Source organism: Mus musculus, chromosome 17 (assembly GCF_000001635.26).
Source record: "Mus musculus strain C57BL/6J chromosome 17, GRCm38.p6 C57BL/6J".
NCBI lineage: Eukaryota > Metazoa > Chordata > Mammalia > Rodentia > Muridae > Mus > Mus musculus.
Genome location: NC_000083.6, coordinates 27169132 through 27188676, shown reverse-complemented (window position 1 = coordinate 27188676; position 19545 = coordinate 27169132).

Genomic DNA, 19545 nt, shown 5'->3' with positions numbered 1-19545 from the left:
GGGTGGTTCTACTGCTCTGTCCAACATGATCCCAGGCTGCAGACCTGGGTGATAAGCAGCTCTCCTGGGCTCCGCATGCCGCTGAAGAAGCATCAGGAAGGCGAGGGAGACTGTTCCCCACAAATCTCAGCGTGGACACACACCCAGGAGCTCTGAGCTGCCTCCCAGAGGCTCTCTACTCACGACAAAGGTGAACACAGCCATCCGTCACTCTTTTATCAGACAACTTGGGTAGCAGCTGTTCCCCTTAATTAATGCACCACTGACTTTGAGCTTAGACAGTCCCCACGCTGAGGTACACACGCACACTCAAATCCATTATCCTTCCTCTCCCAGACAGAAGGGACAGGAGAGCAGACATGTCACCCAATTGTCCCAGAAAGTTCTCCTTGGGACATTAGGCAGTTTCTTCAACTGTGTCCCCCGAAGAGGGTCCCTCGGACACAGGAGGGACAACAGAGGCAGGCAGCTGGATGGACATGGTGCTATCTATGCGCATGTTTGCCCAGATGGGGAAAGCATGGCGCCAGCATCCGCAGGACAGCTGTGCCCTGCTGTGGCCAGCTGGAGACCCTGAGCAGCCTCTCTGGGCTGTAGCAAGGGGGCAGGGCGGGGGATCAGTCTCTCCTCTACACTCCCTGGACCCGAACAACTCCTGCCTGTGGGTCTCTGCAGTCACTACTCACTTGCTCCATGTCCCCCTGACTACCCTGCCCGTGGGCTTCTGCCCCCTCTTTCAGTCCTGTTCCCGCTCACCTTCCCTATCTGAGGTTACACCTATACCCCACGCCTCTCTTCTTTCAGGTTTACCCCTCCTTTCCCTCTGTTGTAGCATCTGGCTTGCTACCTTTTTTTAAAAATCATTTTTAATGTATTTAATTGTGTGGGCATTTGCTTGTGAATATGGGTACAGGTGGTCGTGAGCTGCACAGCCTGGGTCTGGGCACCTGAACCCAGGTCCTCGGCAGGAGCAGTCAGTGCTCCTAACCACTGAGCCATCTCTCCAGCCCCTGGCTTGCTACAAATTTCACTTAGTGTCATCTGGCCACAACTGCACCAGTCTCTGCTTCTCATGGCCATGTGTGTCTTTGATCCTCTCCCCTGAAGTGTGCCCACGTCTGCCACGCTATAAATATTCAGCCAATAAACAGGAACCTCCGTCCCAGAAGAAGAGCTGGACTCCGAACCCCTAAGGCCTTAATCCTTCAGCTTCTGCTCAGGCTGACTGGACTTTGTTTTCTGTTTTCCTTTCTAACCTGAGGGATTAAGCCCTTCTCTCTTACCTGCTGAGATCCTAGCGCTACCCATTGCCTGGCAGAGGTACTGTTCCTGCTGCCTGCCTCACTGAAGAGTTGGTCCATCCTGACATCCCAAGGAGAAAATTTCCATTGCCTGCAAGACCAGGCTGGGTCGGCCAAGGTCAGGAGTAGATGTGTCACTGCGTTTTAAGGGGAATGTGGGTAGGGCCCTCACCTCACAGCGTGCATAGAGCACTGCAAGCATGAGCAACTGTTGTACATCAGGAGAGCACTGGCCACTGAGTGCCCCCAAGCCAGGTTGTCCAGGCTGGGAAGATGAGCAATCCCAGTCTCCTGTAAGGAGAGAGGACCTGAACGTGCAGAATGACAAATGGACACTGAGAAGCAAGACCGGGAGATGCTTCGCTGTTGATGGCAGCCCAGCTTCCGGGCTGCTTCTGTCTCGTAAGGAGACAGGGGAAAGTACGGTAATTTTCTTCAATGAAAACAGGCAACAGAATTCCCTTTGCCTCGTTCTCCTGGCAATTAAGCCCTTCTCCGTAAATGAAATGATTTGGTTTTCATGGGACTAATTTAAGCACACTGGAAGGACCACTGAACTTTCTGATTGCAAATACTAGCATGTGCAAACAGAGCTGGCATTGGAGCCTGCCTGGCGAGGGAGCCCCGCCCAGGAGCCAGCAGCCTTGGAAATGGGCCTGCTCTGTTCCTCTAAGCCCCTTTGTGAGGCTGACCCTCCACCCTTTGCCAACCCCATCTCCTCACCCTGAGTGGAGGAGGCTGGGCTAGCTCCATGGGACACTCAGGGTGCTGACTACTGAAGACCTCACTCTTGGCCACCCCTACTCTTCTGTGACAGCCGAAGGCTCTTCCCTCTGCCTTGAACCTGGGCTTTGAGCTTCCCTGTGACTGCTTTGATCAGTGTGATATGGCCAGAAGGACACTGGCTGGTTCCCATCTAAGATCCCAAGAAGCCCTGTGTCTTTAGTAATTTTGCTCATGAGCCTGAACCCTATAGAAAGACATCATTGACTTTCTAGGACAGAGCTGAAGGCAGAGATCCGCCACCTGTCTCCGTGAGCCCAGGCGTCCCAGCTGACACACAGGAGTGTGCCAGTTTCTTTCAGTGTGAACAGGTGAGTCAACTCTGAAGGCTGGGCCAGAATGGAGCCACCTGGAGATGACTGAGTTCATCTTAAGTCCCTTGGGGCCTGTTTTTGTTACAACATTTCAATTTGAATTGAAGACCACTGGGGATGTAGTGCAGTTGGAGGTTGGAGAATGCCTGAGCCCTCACTAATCTGAGTCCCATCCCCAGCACCATGTGATTGGTCATGGAGCTGCAGGCCTGTAGTTACTCCATTTAGGAGGTGGAGAGAGGAGGATCAGAAGTTCAAGGTCGGGGCTGGAGAGATGGCTCAGCGGTTAAGAGCACTGACTGCTCTTCCAAAGGTCCTGAGTTCAAATCCCAGCAACCACATGGTGGTTCACAACCATCTGTAATGAGATCTGACTCCCTCTTCTGGTGTGTCTGAAGATAGCTAAAAAAAAAAAGTTCAAGATCATCCTTGACTAGCGAGTTTGAACTCAACATGGACTGTGTGAGACATTGTTTCAAGAGAAGAAAGAAAGAAAAGCGTTTATCTTGCAAGCTGTAGCTAAAAGGCTTTCCCAGCAGGAGATGTAAGAAACAGCCACTCCTTCTCCTAAGGTCCCAGTGACAAACCAAGGCAGGATTCCACTGAAATGATGGGTACTCTTGCTTGTCGACTACATCTGAAAGTAACAAACCCCCAGATGGGACACCCCTGTGAGGTAGGTTTGCTTAATTTGAAGTGGGGAAGATCCACTTCTGATCCAGATCTTTGAGGTGGGAAGACACACCTCTAACCTGGGCCACACCTCCTGCTGGCAGCCTACTTGGTTTTGCTCTTTGCCTGCTTGTTCTCACCTTGCTAGCAAGTGCATTCTTTCACTGGCCTCAGAGCCTTCTTCTTTGGCATTCCAGCGTATACTGAAGACAGGCTGAGACATCCAGCCTCGTGGACTGAGCAACTACTGGATCCTTGAGCCTTCTGTTCATAGACAGCCATTGTTGGATTCGCTGGACCACAGCCTGCAATTCATCTTAATAAATCCCCTTTATACATTCTGTTACTCTAGAAAACCTGGCTAATAGAGGAACCAATACGTTTATTTGGCTTCCCTACAGAGCATAGGTAAGGGGTTATTTACAAGGGCGTGGGTGCTCCTCCCCCGAAGACTGCACCGGGAAAACCTTCACCCAGCGGGGATAAGGGCTCCCCCATAACTGCACAGATGGAGTTTCCTCCTCTATTCTTCCTTGGTCTGCATACTCAAGCTCTTCCCTGCAGCCATGTGCGGTTAGGGGTGCCATTGTATATGACAGGTGGTAGGGAATGGGCTAGATACTCGGCCTAGGTAGGATCTCTTTACTCTTTCCACCATTCCAATGTGGGTAGGGATGGTGGTGGTGGTGGTCATGGTCAGCAAGCCTGGCTGCAGGAATCCTTTTGGGGAGAGGAACCAGCTGAACTCCCCTGTATTGGCAGTTGCTTGGCTCTGAGGACAGTCACCCTCAGAGGTAGTACATAGTCCCCATCTTGCAAGACCCCCCCCCCCCCACCTACTTCCCTTGGTGATTTCCAGTGTCCACATCAGTGTGGACAGTGAGCTTAGAAACAGGCCCTACTCAGGCCTGGCTAACCCTCTGTACACCTATTCTGTTGGGAGGATTCAGGGGACTCATCCCTCAAAGCTACCAGGTTTCCAGGGGATCAGGGGTTGGGTGGGCACATGATGCCTAGGTCACATGTGGCAACTTAGTTCAGTTCCTAGGACCTAGATCAGGCAGCTCCAGCTCCAGGGGAAACCCAACGCCCTCTGCTGGCTTCCATGAGTACTCACACTCATGTGCACAGATCCAGACAGACAGACAGACAATTAAAAATAAAATGTTGAGCTGGAGAAATGGCTTAGCATTTAAGGGCACTGACTGCACTTCGAGAGGTCCTGAGTTCAATTCCCAGCAACCACATGGTGGCTCACAGCCATCTGTAATGGGATCCGATGCCCTCTTCTGGTGTGTCTGAAGACAGCCACAATGTACTCAGATATAATTAATTAATTAATAAAATGTTTATAAAACAAAGAGACGACGAGGGTGATGACTGTCTCCTTAGGAGCTTACAGAGAACCCCAGCTTGGCTCCCAGCACTCACACTGGGTAGCTCACAATCACAGAACCTCAGCTCCCAGGGGCCTGATGTCATTTCTAGCCTCTACAGGCCGTTCTTTTTTTTTTTTTTTCCTTCTCTTTTCTTCCACAGAGCCACGGTGAGCTCGGTAGTGAGGGCTGCAGCTGGAGCTTCCCAGGTTAGTCACACCAGATATAGTCACCACCAAGCCGGGCCAGCATCCCCTGCAGAGAGGCAGCAGGTTTGCAGGCAAGGAGGCTGCCTTGCCTGTGCAGCTCTGCCAAAGCAGCCACTGTCACAGCCACATACCTACCTGGGTGTGGGTGTGGGTGTGGGTGTGGGCGTGGGCGTGGGCGTGGGCGTGGGTGTGGGTAAGCATATGCAGTCCCAGCAAAGCTAAGGCATTAAGGTGGCTGATCACTTTGGCCATAGTTTAGACAGCAAGACACAGCAGGTCACAGGCTGTAGAGGCAGCCAGCTCTGACACGGGCCTATATGTGTGCACAGTTCCTACGGGCCCAGCCTTCATGGGAACAGGCACCCTGGATCCCTGATGGGCTCTTGATGGTAACCGAATAAGAGCGATGAGCCCAGCTGGCAAGAGGGAAGTATGAGCGTGTGTGTGTGTGTGTGTGTGTGTGTGTGTATGCATAGGTATACAGGCCTATGCTGGCAAGAGGGAAGTGTGTGTGTGTGTGTGTGTGTGTGTGTGTGTGTGTGTGTGTGTATGCATAGGTATACAGGCCTATGCTGGCAAGAGGGAAGTGTGTGTGTGTGTATGCATATGTGTACAGGCCTATGCTGGCAAGAGGGAAGTATGTGTGTATGTGTGTGTGTGTGTGTGTGTGTATGCATATGTGTACAGGCCTATGCTGGCAAGAGGGAAGTGTGTGTGTGTGTGTGTGTGTGTGTGTGTGTGTGTATGCATATGTATACAGGCCTATGCTGGCAAGAGGGAAGTGTGTGTGTGTGTGTGTGTGTGTATGCATATGTATACAGGCCTATGCTGGCAAGAGGGAAGTGTGTGTGTGTGTGTGTGTGTGTATACATATGTATACAGGCCTATGCTGGCAAGCAGGAAGTGTGAGCATGTGTGTGTGTGTGTGTGTGCGTGTGTGTGTGTGTGTGTGCATGTGCGCATGCGCACATGTACATTCAGGCCTATGTGCAGGTCTATGCTTCAGGAGGGAGGAGGGCTTCCTTGGAGACAAACGCGCATCAGGTACTTTATCAAATTTGCAGATGCCACAGATCGGGTTGGGAGTGGGGGTGGCCAATGATAGAGCTGGAATCTAAAGAGGAGTTGACAGGCTGGAGAGATGGGGTACATCTAACAGGATGGAGCGTAACAGGGACAAACGTGTTTATTTCATCTTATTGATTTGCACCCAGCCTCCATAGGCAGAGAGAGGAACCTAGCAGCTCTCAGAAGGAGGGGAAAGGCCCTTTCTCGGGCGACAGCTCTCTCTTCTCATCCCTGCTGGGACACTGAGGAACCAGGGGTCCAACAGGCAAGGCAGGCAGAGGCTCAATAGGAAAATGTCATTTCCCTGGCCTGTGCCAGTCTCTGAGTGGAGGTTTGGGTCCTGGCCAAAGTTGGTACGCACAGGACTGCCTGGACCCACCTACATTGTTGGCATGGCTCTGTGCTCCCCGCCAGCCCACCCCATCTACCCTTTATAAGGCCCGAGAGGAGTGACAGCCCCTGGTCCATGGAATGGCTGCCCCCAGGCCTCCTGGAGAGGAGGAAGGCACTGGAGCATGAAGTCAAAGATGTGTGTCTACAAAGATCCAGGTCCTGGTGGGAGGGGAGACCCAACCTGCGGGGACATGAGGCCAGTGTGATGTTATAGCATGCTGTCCCCAGCACAGGTGACAGGGTCAGGGACTCTGATCTCTATCCCAGCCCCTGTGATTCTCTGGCTTCCTAACTACGTGACTTTGGGTGACTCATGTCCAGACCTCATGCTTCCTGTCTGTAGAATGGGAACATTGCTCGTGACCACCTTGCAATGGGTTTAAAAAAAAATGGAATAAGCTGGTTATGGAGGTACACACTGCACCCAGGAGGCTAAGCAGAGGACACGAGTTCAAAGCCAGCCTGGGATTCAGAGTGAGTTTCAGGCCACACCGAACTTCAAAGTGACATGGCACCCCAACTGATGACTAGGTCACACAGGCCTTATCTCCTAGGTCACTCATGAGGCTGGGACTACAGGGCAGCTGCTAGGTTGTCACTGACCAGGGCAGGCTGCGTTGTAAAGTAGTGAGCCTCCCTGTGCAGGAAGTCTGCAGGCACCACACTGCCCTATGGGAGGCCAGTGGACAGAGGACAGCCAGCAGGGGTCAGCAGGAGGGAGGAAGCTGCAGCTTGCCTCTGCCTCCAGCTCTGGGGAAGGGAGTGGCAGCTCATGCTGGCTGCTTCGGGAAGACAGAGTTCAGAATGGGCAGCCTCAGAGCAGGGCCCAGGCCAAGGGCTTGACGGGCACCCTACAGTACACTCTGAGGTATCCAGTGAGGGGCTTAGGAAGTATCTCTAGCTAGGAGGGGCGGGCAGAGGAGGGGCGAGCAGAGGAGGGACGGGCAGAGAAGGGGTGTTGGCTTCTGAAAAAGAAAATCTAGGACCCCAAAACAGCCATTCTGGTGGCTGAGACGGGACCCACTGATCCAAAGGGTGAGGCCTTGGACCCTTTTCCACTGTTACATTTGGGGCCGATAGGATCCACGGCCCTCCATGGCAGCACTCCCCCTTCTCAGGCCCACACCCAGCTGGATGAAAACTCCAGGCTGGACTGAGGATGGAGGAGGCTGCTCCCCTCCTGAAAGGCCAGGAGCTGAGCACAGGCAGACCAACACTGATGGTCTGAGCCAGTCCCTTCCTCAGGAGACTGTGGTCACTTCTGGCCTCTGTAACCCACCCATGTTCCTTTGGGAGTGTGCCGCGAGACAAGCAGGAGCAAACGGAGTGGGCTTAAGGGACAGAGAAGCAGTGGGGGATACCTGTCCTCAAGAGGTAGGCCTCAGTGGAGTAAGGAAAGCCAGCCTCTGACTTTCAGCTCCATCCCAGGAAGGCTCTGACAACACAAGGGACAGTGACTCAGTCAGCGGTGTGTGTGTGTGTAGGGATTGGGGTGAAATGGTTCAATTGTGGCTCTAGGGACACAGACGCTGTTCCACACCCAAACATGCCAAAGCCCAATGGAACCTGAAATCCCCTTACAAATGCCTTCTTTTCACTTAACCTTTGCCATGTGTGTGTGTGTGTGTGTGTGTGTGTGTGTGTGTGTGTGTGTGTGTTTTATGTACATGTGTCGGTGTGCCACATGTATGCCTGGTGCCCACAGAAGCCAGAGTGGGCACTGGATTCCCTGGAACCGAATTTACAAATAGCTGAGCCTCCACGTAGTTATCTTCAAGAGCAGCAAGTGAAGTCAGGTGGTGGTGGCGCACACCTTTAATTCCAGTACTCAGGAGGCAGAGGCTGGTGGATCTGTGTTCCAGGCCAACCTGGTCTACAAAGCAAAGTCTAGGACAGTCAGGGCTGCACAGAGAAACCCTGTCCCCCCCCAAAAAAAAAAATCAAAAGGGAAACAAAAGAAAGTGCCTTTAATCCCTGAGCCAGCACCTTGGGATTTTTGTTGTTGTTGTTTTGGTTTGGTTTTTGGTTTTTGTTTGTTTGTTTGATTTTGTTGGGTTTGTTTGTTTGTTTGTTTGTTTGAGATAGTGCCTTGCTATGTAGCCCAAGCTCACCTCAAACGTTCTGTGCCTTTGCCTCAAGGTCCCCAATGCTGGGATTACAGGAATGTGTCACTATGTCTGGTGGGTTTTTGTTGTTGTTGTTATATTGTTTTAGTAAAAGTCCACAAGGGTCTCACCTTCAAAAAATGTCTGTCACAGAGGAGAGCCCCTGAGGGAGCTATCATCCACAGCCGGGGACTATTTTGAGGCAATGAGGCTTTGGCCAAGGCTGGTTCTAAAATCCCCTACAGAAGGGGGAATTCCAGAGGCTTCCATTGCCACCCTGGGGGAGGGGGGTGCTGAAGGACCCAACAGCCAGCCTCACGCACTACCACCCTGTGTGTAAGCATGTGCACATGCATGTGAGACACTACACACACACCAGACCCTGCTTCCTCACTACCATCCAGGTAGAACACGCCATGCGCGAGCACTGGTAGACAGAAGATTCTGGGCCCAGAGGACCCCAGGGGAAGCCTGGTGCCAAAACCTCTAGCCCCTCCCAGCGCTTCTCCGGGACTTTGCCAGGAGCCACAAACCACATGCTGGCTTCAGACGTCCTGGAGGTTTCCGGTGCTCCTGTTGAGTCTGTGGGAAACTGCTGGTTGGTGAGACAGCCATTAACGCATCAGCCCCATTAGCAGAATTGGTTTCTCTGTTTAACATGCCTTTAGAGATCTGATGAGCCAGCTCAGGCTCTCCAGCCACAGTACCCTCCACTGGCCACGCCCACCTGGTGTCCCCCACCCCCACCCCGTCACCTCTGTGGTTCTCAGGGTAAGGCCTGGGAACGGGGTCTGATGCACGGGACACATACTGTGGGGTCTTTTCCTTTCTTTTCTCATCTCTTCCTTTAAAAAAAAGTTGTTTGAGAACTTTAGACATAAATAAGACATGTTTTGATGAGATCCACCCTAACCCTGCTTCCCCTTCAACTCTCCCTACCTCCCTTCCGGCTTCCCCTCGGCTCACCGAGTGTTGAATCCACTTAATGCTGGCGGTGTGCGGTGTGCGGTATGCGTGTGGATGGAGAGCCAGCCACTGGAATATGGGATGCCCCTCTCAGGGGCCGCACCTGAAGGAAACCAGTTCTCCCCTGCCCGGCAGCAACATTGGTGAGCTTCTTGTCCACGCTAGACAGTCACAGCAGCTCTGAGTTCACGTGGGTAACAGCCTTGTCATATTCAGAGAATCCTGTATCGCCTCTGCCTCTCTGAGTCCTTCTGCCCCTCCGTGCTGCCACAGTGATCCTTGGACTCGACGAGGGCGGCCCATTTAGGCCTGAGCCCTCTGTCTCGGATTCTCTGCGCTGTTACGAGCTGTCAATCAACATCTACTTCAGAAAGCTCTGCAGATAGATGTTGAATTACACTGTTCTGGGGGCAGAAAGGGAATTCTCTAGGGAACCGTTTAACACAAGAATTGTCCGTTTAGCACAATAAAGTCGTAAGTTCTCTCCTAGCGCCTCTCCCTAGCCAGCTACTAGTTCTTGGCCTGGTGAGGAGTGGGCGGGGAATCCAATCAGGAGGTGGTTGGTCACTCCCAAAATACTCATGCCACTATTGTACCAGTGGGAGTAACCAACCAACTCGTCCCTGTCCGTCCGTAGTCACCGAGAGTTCCAGGCAGCCTGAGCTGCATGGGGTCCTGCCTCTAAATAGCCCAGACCAGTTGACTCCTGATGAGTGGGATGGATGGACAAAGAGAATGGTGTCCTTGCTACTTTTCTGTTGCAGCGATAAGGCACCATGACTGAGGAAAGCTATAGAAGAGTTTATCTAGGGGCTTGCAGTTTCAGAGAGTGAGTCCAGAAGGCGGAGCAAAGACATGGTGGCGGGAACAGTGGAGCGTTCACATCTTTATCTGAAAGTAGCAGGCAGAGCGAGCTAGCTGGCAGTGGGGTGGGCCTTTGAGACCTTTGGGAACCACTCTTAATCAAATCACCACAAATAGTAAGTGTAACTTCTTTCCTTTGTGATTTTTTTTTTTTTTTCCTGAGAAGGCTGGGCACTTCTAAGCCTCTCACAGCTACTGAGCCCTTCCCTCCAGTACTCCTGGCTAACACCTCTAAATCTGCCCTCAGCTTAGTTGCCCAGTTGCCGCTTCCCTTTCCGTCTACATTTTGGGAGATCTCCCCTGTCGCTCTCAGTCTGTCCGGTCTCTCTCCCCCAAGTATCTGGATTCTCTTCCTTTCTCCTCGCCTGTAGGAACCAGGAAGTCCCGCCTCTTCCAGCCAGCCATTGGTCACTGGCATCTTTATTGATTGATCAAGAGCCAATTGGAGACCTACAGCAAGCACATGCAGATTTGTGATCAAAGGGTCAGAACCGCTCCCTGCAGAGACGCACCTGCCTCTGCCTCCAGAGTGCTGGGATTAAAGGTGTGTGCCACAACCACCCAGTGGTAAATGTAACTTTTAAATTTATTATTATTATTAGCCGGGAGTGGTGGCGCACGCCTTTAATCCCAGCACTCAGGAGGCAGAGGCAGGCGGATTTCTGAGTTGGAGGCCAGCCTGTTCTACAGAGTGAGTTCCAGGACAGCCAGGGCTACACAGAGAAACCCTGTCTCAAAAACAAACAAACAAACAAACAAACAAACAAACAAATAAATAAATAAATAAATAAATATTATTATTATTATTACTATTGCTATTGCTATTAGGATGCTGCAGCTGACGTTGACAACGTACGTGTATGCATGTGTGCATACCATGGTATACAGGTATACGGATAACTTTATGGAGTTAGTTCTCTCCGTACCTCTTCACTTGGGTCCCAGTAGTTGAACTTGGGTCATTGGCTAGTGTGGTGGGCGCTGTACCAGCCAGGAAGTGTAACTTTTATAATATGTGGACAAAAAAAAAAAGGGGGGGGGGAAGGCTGGCGAGATGGCTCAGTGGTTAAGAGCACTGACTGTTCTTCCGAAGGTTCCGAGTTCAAATCCCAGCAACCACATGGTGGCTCACAACCATCTGTAACGAAATCTGATGGCCCTCTTCTGGAGTATCTGAGGACAGCTACAGTGTACTTACATATAATAAATAAATAAATCTTTAAAAAATAAATAAATAAGCCGGGCATGGTGCTGCACGCCTTTAATCCCAGCACTCGGGAGGCAGAGGCAGGTGGATTTCTGAGTTCGAGGCCAGCCTGGTCTACAAAGTGAGCTCCAGGACAGCCAGGGCTATACAGAGAAACCCTGTCTCGAAAACTCCCCAAAATAAATAAATAAATAAATAAATAAATAAATAAATCTTTAAAAAAAGAATTTTAAAAAAAGTCAAAAACGAAATAAAACATTCTTTAGTGGAACATGAAGGAAGATTGGTTGCTCTCTGCCCCATTCCCAGTCCCTGCCATGTCTACAGACCATTTTGGATCCGCATGTCCAACCTATGTAACACGGTCACAGGGGTCAACTTTCATAAGGCTTGTGTGTTAGCTCCCCACACCTGTCTCTGTGCATATCTTAGCATTTTGTTAGACCAGCACTCACGTTTACTGCCACGGGAAAGCATGACTCCACTGGGGTCCTGTGGGAATCAGGACAGAGTTTTGTCTCACTTTATTTTTTCCATGTAAAACCTGTAGTCCCTTAAATTGAATAGATTTGCTTTTGTGGGGAGGGGTTGCCTTTTCTTTGGAGTTTCTATCTGTCTTCAGTTCATCCTCAGACTCTCTGATCAGACTTTAGGCCTCCTCTCTTGGGTTACAGACCTCAAGGTTCTGACCACCATCCTGGCTCTCTCTGGTGTCATCCTTCGAAGTGGGTGCTTTCCCTGTCAGAATCTCCAAGCCTGTGAGACCCCGAGGTCCTGAGGACAGGAGGAGGGCTGTCTTTGCTATCTTCTTTCAAGCCTCGCCTCGCCTCCAAGGACTAAAGGACTATTTTGATTTGCTAAATTGTCACCTCAGCTCCAGGGACTCCCCTGAGGTCCCATGGGATTAGGGTTTGCACCCAGCCCCCTTCCCATCAGCCCCAGGCTGCCTTCCCCAGCTTCACACTGAAGATGTGGTGGCCTTTTGGTTCAGGAAGATGCCCAGGCTTAGGGTGTTCCAAGCCTGTCCCTCCTCAGAAGGTTTAGAAAGAAGGCCAGAGTTTGGGAGGTCAAGAAAGCCCTCATTTTGCCTCAGACACAGAGTCTAGGCTTGTATCCTGGAGGACCAGGCAGCAGGTGAGTAGCTAGTGTGGAATCAGAACAGAGGGATCTTTAGGGCTCAGGATGGCTCCTCTGGATCCCCATTTCATTAACTCTCAGCTGAACTCCCGCTGAAGCCCTTCAAGGGCCCCCAGAACCCCAGAGCCTCCCAAGAGTGAGCAATGAGGAGCCTGGGCCTCAGTTTCTCCACCTTCGAAATGGGATAAACTAGCACTCCCCACAGGGGTAGCAGAGGATCAGTGGTAGGTCCTTTAGTGCCTAGTACAGGAAAGTGCTTCAACGTGTCTGATGATAATGCTGTCATACATATCGTGATTTGAGTCTCTGCCAGGGCTGCTAGCACCCATCCAACTCCCCGTCTTCCTGAGTTCCCCTCATCCCCTTCACTGTCTACAGAGCCCCTCCCCCCCCACATACACACCTCCCCCAGAGCAGAGATGAGGCCTTTAGAGTGGTGCTTCCAAAGAACAAATTCCCTGACCACTAGTGCACCCAGGCATGGGCTCAGCTAGCAGCCTAGGGATGGGGCGGGGGCGGGCCAAGGATGGATGGCTACTGCAGCCCCACTTGCTCAGCTCAGCAGAAACGAGGGCTGGCAGCCCCCAGCTGCAACCAACTTCATTTTCTGCCACAATTAAATGATCGCCGGCATGTGCTCATGTTCGCTTACTCAATTACCTGAGCGGTCCTGAAGGACTCTCAAAGAAATAGCCATAAATAATGGGCCAGCTGCCCCCAGGCTGTCATCCAGCCAGCTGCTCCTCTCTCCCACAGCCCCCCGCAGCCCCAGCTGACCCTCCTCCCAGCGGCAGAGTTCCCCAGAAAGCCACACCCCCTCCGAGTCCTCCCCCCTCCCCTGCCACGCCTGAGGGTGGGCAGATAGGGGTGAACACTGCCTGGCTGGGAACCTCTGGGGGTCCCCCTGGGTCTCCTCATCTGTCTAATGAGCCGACTGTGGGAACTGTATCGTGTTGTTCTCAAAAAACTGTGGTCCTGACTTTACCACTTATATGTGGGCACCCCAGGAGGGAGGAAGAAGGGATCCCACACACTCAGCAGCCACCCCGTAGTCTTCCAGAAATATCTTGCTCTTCTAGGTCTCTCTGGCTTTATGGGTGCTGACTGTCTTGCTGTTGTTCCCCCTACTTGATTCTCCTCTCTCTCTCTCTCTCTCTCTCTCTCACACACACACACACACACACACACACACACACACTGCATATATGCTGTGCATGCTGCAATGCAAAGAGGTCAGAGGTTGGCTTTCGGGATTCTGGTCTTCTTCCACGTGGCACTTGGAAGCTAAACCTAGGATATGAGGCTTGAAGGCAAGTGCCTTTATCTCCTGAGCCGTCCTGCCAGCCCTATACACATATTGGAGGCAGGGGCTGTGTGGTCAAGCTGGGAGTCTTTTTGCCAGTTTGTTGGTGCCAAGAACTGATCTCAGTGTTTTGTTCATGGAAGCTGAGCTACATCCCCACACTCACTCACTTCTGGTCTGGTTTGGTTTTTCAAGATAGGGTCTCTCTGTGTACCCCTGGCTATCCTAGAACTCACTCTGTAGACCAGGCTGGCTCTGAATCAGATCTGCCTGCCTCTGCCTCCCAAGTGCTGGCTCGCTTCACTCCTTGTCTGGGGACTCCTATGCAAACTGCAAGGCCCTGCTGCCTATATGCTGCAGCTCCTGGGAAGCCTGCACCCCATCCCCACAGCCTGTCCCACAGCTCCTCATATGTCTTGAATTTGAGAGATAACCCTAGCTTCAATTATGTACTGTGACCAAATGTACCATTCACGGACTGAATACAGGGTTGGAATGTGTGACCGCCATATTTCCACTGCTTCCGACTCCCATAAGGCCCGGATCAACACTTTCTGGTCACAGTAAAAAATAGGTCAAGTGTGGGGATCCCCTGTCAGCCTGCACCATGTGGGGGGCCCATGTCAGCCGGCACCAAATGTTCTCTCCTTGAGTTGGCATGGCACAGTATTGCTAAGAAAAACCATCCCTGCTTTGCAGATCAGAAACTGGGGCTTGGTGAGAGTGAGGTGCCTGCCTGTGGTGGGTCTCGCGGTCAGTGAAGGTCAGAGCCAGGGATTTGTACCCGGAGAGTCTGCACACACAGTCTAACCCACCAGGCAGTAAGAGGCTGGCCGTGGGTGGAACTTGGGACTAGTTCAATTCTTCTTCTGGCCACCAAGAAGCCCAGAGTGTCCTTTCATCTTCCAGCAGCGTTGCTTTGTCTCTCCTCCCCTGTGAAATGAAAGGACCAGAGCAGGTGGCTCCATGGCCCTGCAGCTCTGATATTCTGGGACTTTCTCTCTGCAGAGCTAGCTCAGGCTGTTAGCCAACAACGCTATTTAAAAAAAAAAAATCAAGGCGGGAAGACACCCTGGGGCAGGGCCCCCTACTTCCTGTATGGCCCAAAGGATGGCAGCCTTTGGGGCAGCCCTGGACTCTGGAAAGAGGAACCAAAAAGAGCCCAAAGTGGTGGTGAATCTCAGCACTCAGGAGGCCCAGCCTGAGGCTCAGGAAACTATGGCTCCTGGAGTTCCACAAACCCAAGCTGTGTGGGGAAGAGACTGGCAAGATCCACCAGCTGGTACTGTACTCAAAGATGATGACCCAAGTTCAATACCAAGCCTCAGGTTAAAAAAAAAAACAAAAAACAAAAAAACAAAAGCCGGGTGTGGTGGCACACACTTGTAATCCCAACTCTGGAGAGGTGGAGCCAAGCAAGATCCCCGGGGCCCACTGCTCAGGCAGCCTAGCCTACTTAGAGATGACCAGGCTATGGAGAGATCCTGTCTCAAAACACAGTGTTGGTGGCACCTGAGGAAGAAGAGCCCCTGTGTTTGTCCTCTGGCCTTCCCTCCACACTCACCCACATGCATACACCACACACACACACACACACACACACACACACACACACGCATCCCCCCCCATCCCCCACACAAGCACAAACTTAAACACATGGAGAGAAAGGAGAAAAAGAAAAAAGTTCTCAGAGATTAGCCGCCTGCTGAGGCTAGGTTCTGGGGCTGGCTGGCCTCTGCCTCGGATGGTGTTGGGAGCTGAGCAACCGCCATCTTGGGGAGTTCACCTGTGCTCCCTTGTTAATCAAGCAGGGCCTGAGGGCTGTTAACAGCCCTCGTGGCAGGTGGGGACCTACACCTGGGTGCACAGTGGATTCCTACCCCCAGTTGTAAAGTCTCAGGGAGCCTAGGGGAGGGGCTCTATGAGACAGCCCTCATGCCTGCTGGGTAAAAGCCTCCCAGATGTTTGTGGAGGAGCACCCACAGCCTGTAACCTTCAACTACACTCTGTCAGAAAGCCCAGTCACTGGTCCACCAGGGTAAACTAGCAGATTCCTGCCTCGGTTTATCACTGGGACTTAAGGCTTAGGCAAAGAGATGAAGATGGCTTAAGCCCCACAACCCACCGAAGGAAAATTAGCGACAGATGCTCTTGGCTTTTGGCCACCACAGAAGACTCACAAATACTCCTCATGGGACGCTTAAGAGCCAAGGGACAACATGGCAATGTGGCCAGCTGTTACGTCCTTGGGGACGATTGCTGACTCTTCCCTGGGTTAAAGATCTACAGAGAGCTCTCTTGAGAGCTGTCTCAGCTTCAAGATCACAGACCCAGGTGTTCTGTGTCGCCCTCAGTCAGAGGTCCTTTACCCTAGTTGTGAGTTTAGAGAAGCAAATTGTCACCTGCTATTACTGGCAAGACCCAGTTTCCTCTGCAGCCGCATGCGGTGTGTTGGGCATTTCTGCTGACAGCCCTCCCAGGACAGAGGTGACTGCTTGAAGCCCGGACAGTTCATTACTGGTTGTCTGACATTGGGGTGTGGAGCGGTGGTGATTGACAGGCTAGGTTTTATAGTTTTGTTTGGGTTTCATTGGCCTTGAACTCATTCATGGCAATCCTCTTGCACCAGCCTCCCAAATTCTGGGATTACAGGGATGAGCCACCACACTCGGTTGAAGATGTATCCCTGTAACGCTGAGATTATGACAGGAAGATAGGGCATGGGGGGTGGGATTTGGAGCCTGGCTCAGCCACTGCCCAGCCAGGTGAAGTGGTCTCTGCCTGATGCCTCACGGGGTTGTGGGAATGAAAGAGGCCCAGAGTAACCAACTCTCCAGCTGTTCCCACTAAATGATGGCTGCACAGATGTAGATGTGAATGCAAATGTCCTCAGTACCTCTCTCCTTGTCCCAGAGCCACCCCCGCCCATGTGCATACTCAGCCTGCCAAAGGTGCCATGATATCACCCATCCAGGCATCCAAGTGCTGAGACCACCACAGCCTCCCAGGCAGACCCTCAATCTGACGGTTCAGTCCCCCTGATCCTGCAGTTTGGACACCTGGGTTTGTTGGAGCAGGTGGAGGCAAGGCTGGAGCAGCTACAACCATCTAGATCCCAGTGGATCTTAGGGATGCAACTGTTAGAACCCAGCAGGAGCCCAGGTAAATGCTGGGGCAGAGTCTAGTACCCAGACGGGATGTTTCCACCTGAGACTGGGCACCAGATTGGCCGGGCCTGCAGAGAGACCCTGGTGGGAAAAGCTGCATATTTCTGGCCTTCAGGCCTTGCCTCTCAAGACTCGAGTGTACTTCATGCTGGCTTCCTAAAGATCCTGGTGGTTTGATAAAAAATGATGGGGCATGCCGTGCTGGGCAACCCGTGCTGGGGTGAGGTGTGGTATTTGTTTGCTTTTGGTGCCAGGTCTCATGTATCCCAGGCTGGCCTTATGTAGCCAGAGATGGCCGTGAATTCCAATGCTCCCACCTCCACCTCCCAGATGCCTGGGTTGCAGACATGCACCAATTCACGTGGCTGGAGAAGGGGCGTCACTGGAACTCCTGCTGGTCAGCAGCCACCCGTGTTTACCAGGCAGGACAGGATGATGACACATCCTGGAGACTGTTGTCACTGACTGAGAGCTGGAATACTGAGTCATGGGGACAGGGACCAGTATGGAGGGACACCTCAGGGCCATGGTGACCTAGTCTGGAGCCTGAACTATGAGAAGCCAAGAAGAGAAGTACTCCCTCACTCTGTAGGCCAGACATTGCGAAGCCAGAATCAGAACAAGCCAGATATTCACTCATTCAGAAAAGAGCTATAAAACATGCTGCAGTGCTGATCAGCAGGCCAGGCCCCATCCTGGAGGAGCAGGGACAAGCAGGGAGCCACCACATGCAGGCCAGTCTGAATGTTCAAGAGCAGCTGAGGTGTGTCAGGAGGTGAGGGTTTCCCAGCTGTGATTCTCAAGCTGGAATCTACTACACGAGGAGAAGGCAACCAGGCAGAGGGGAGAAGGAGAGACATTGGGCTTAGATGGAGCAGCGGGGGATGGGACTGGGCCAGGGCCATGGCCAGTGAGGAGGTACCACTGAAGGCAGGATGGAGACCTTAGTCTGAGAAAAGGGAGAGGCTGTGGATGGCTTATAGGCGTAGGGCTGAAGCAGAGCGAGGTCACTCTGAGAAGCAGGAGACTGGTGAGCAGGGCAAGGGTATAGCCATCGGAGAAATGTTTGGGGTTAATGAGAGACAGTGTGTGTGAGCCTCAGCACCACCAAAGGTGTCGGTCAGACACAGTGGTTCCAGGAGACAGCCATGTTCATCAGGGCAGACATCAGTCCTGGAGCAGAAGACCTGGGGATGGCTGGGGGAGGGGACTGTGGGAGGACATAGGTCCTGGGGAGCGGCTGAACAAAGGCATCTGAGAAGCTTTGGAAAAATGGCACAGAGAGAGGCTGGCCAGGGCCAAGGACAGAAATAAAGTGCCCTACTTGATTACGTAATAGAAAGAGCTCCCACAGCCTCTCTGGTGTTTGGTAATAGCTGTGTCTCTCTGATGCACAGTAGGGCCCGACGAGCTTAATGAGATGAGAAAGAAGGCACAGGTGACCTGGCTCTTTATAACAATAGCAGGAAGCAGACAGTGGCCCTCCTCGAGACCTGGGTTCAAGTCCAGGCTCAGCCACTCACTGGCACTTGGCTTGGGTGGGAAGCATCACACCTTTTAGACCCTCAAGGGATTGCTCAACCCCTGTGGCTCTAAGTTTCCCAGATCAGGCATGTGAGGGCAGCTGAGGGTGGGGGAAGGAGATGGAAAAGCTGAAGAAACCAGGACGGTAATCAGAGCTGTGCCGTGGGTGGAGCTGAGCTCAAGCCGGCTCACTTCCCTGGAAACTGGGGTCACCCCTGGCTGGGGAGAGACTGGCACACATGGAATTGATTGTACTTTTTTGTTCTTGTAGTTTTAAGTGCTAAGGAGAAAGGATAGGCCGAGACCCACACGCAAGCCTTTTAGTTTCAGATGATCCCGTAATTTGCCGCACCCCACGTTCAACCAGAGTTCACTGATGGCACTGGGGAACGTTTGTGGTGGGGCCCCACTCTGTCCTGTCCCGTGTGGGGAAGGCCACAGAAGGGGACCTGGGCAGAGATGGGAAAGGAGCCCAGTGTGAAGGTTCCCTCAGCTGGCCCAGCTCCTCTGTACACTTAGGCCTTTGTGGCCACAGTCAGATGTTTCTCTTGCCAGCCAGGCTTTGAGAGGGACACAGCTTGGTCAACCTAAAGGATAGAAGGGAAGGCTGACCCGGGGCAGTCTAGACCTGATGTATGCCCTTTACCCCACACCATCTCTCCCTGGCCAGATGTTCATATACCTACCCCCCAGCTCATCTTCCCTCCCACCAGCATCCGAAGGCCCCCTGGGAGGGTGACACCGGTGGCCTCTGTCTTTGATCCGCCTTCCCCTGTGTGCTCCCTTTGGGGCACAGCCTGCCTGTAACTGCAAACCCAAGGCTGACTTCCAGTGTACTGTGTTCTAGTCCCTTGGTTCCTCTGAGAAGCTCCAGGCTTGGGCTCCTGCCCAGTTCCCATCACTTCTGATCCTCTTGGCTTCCCCGTGCCCTAGCTGGACCTTCAGTCTTCCTCCCCTCGGCTGCCGCCGCCATCTTCCCACTGTTTCTTTCCTCCTTCTGGTGTCAGGAGATCACTTCCCAGGTCCAATCTGAGCTCCCTCCATTTGACTGAGCCTCTCTCTGTTCTGACAGGGTCCTCTGTTGGGAGAGTCTGGTACCCCCGGGCCTCCAACAGTGCTTACCGGGAAGCACTTTTGGATTGACAGAGGGATGGAT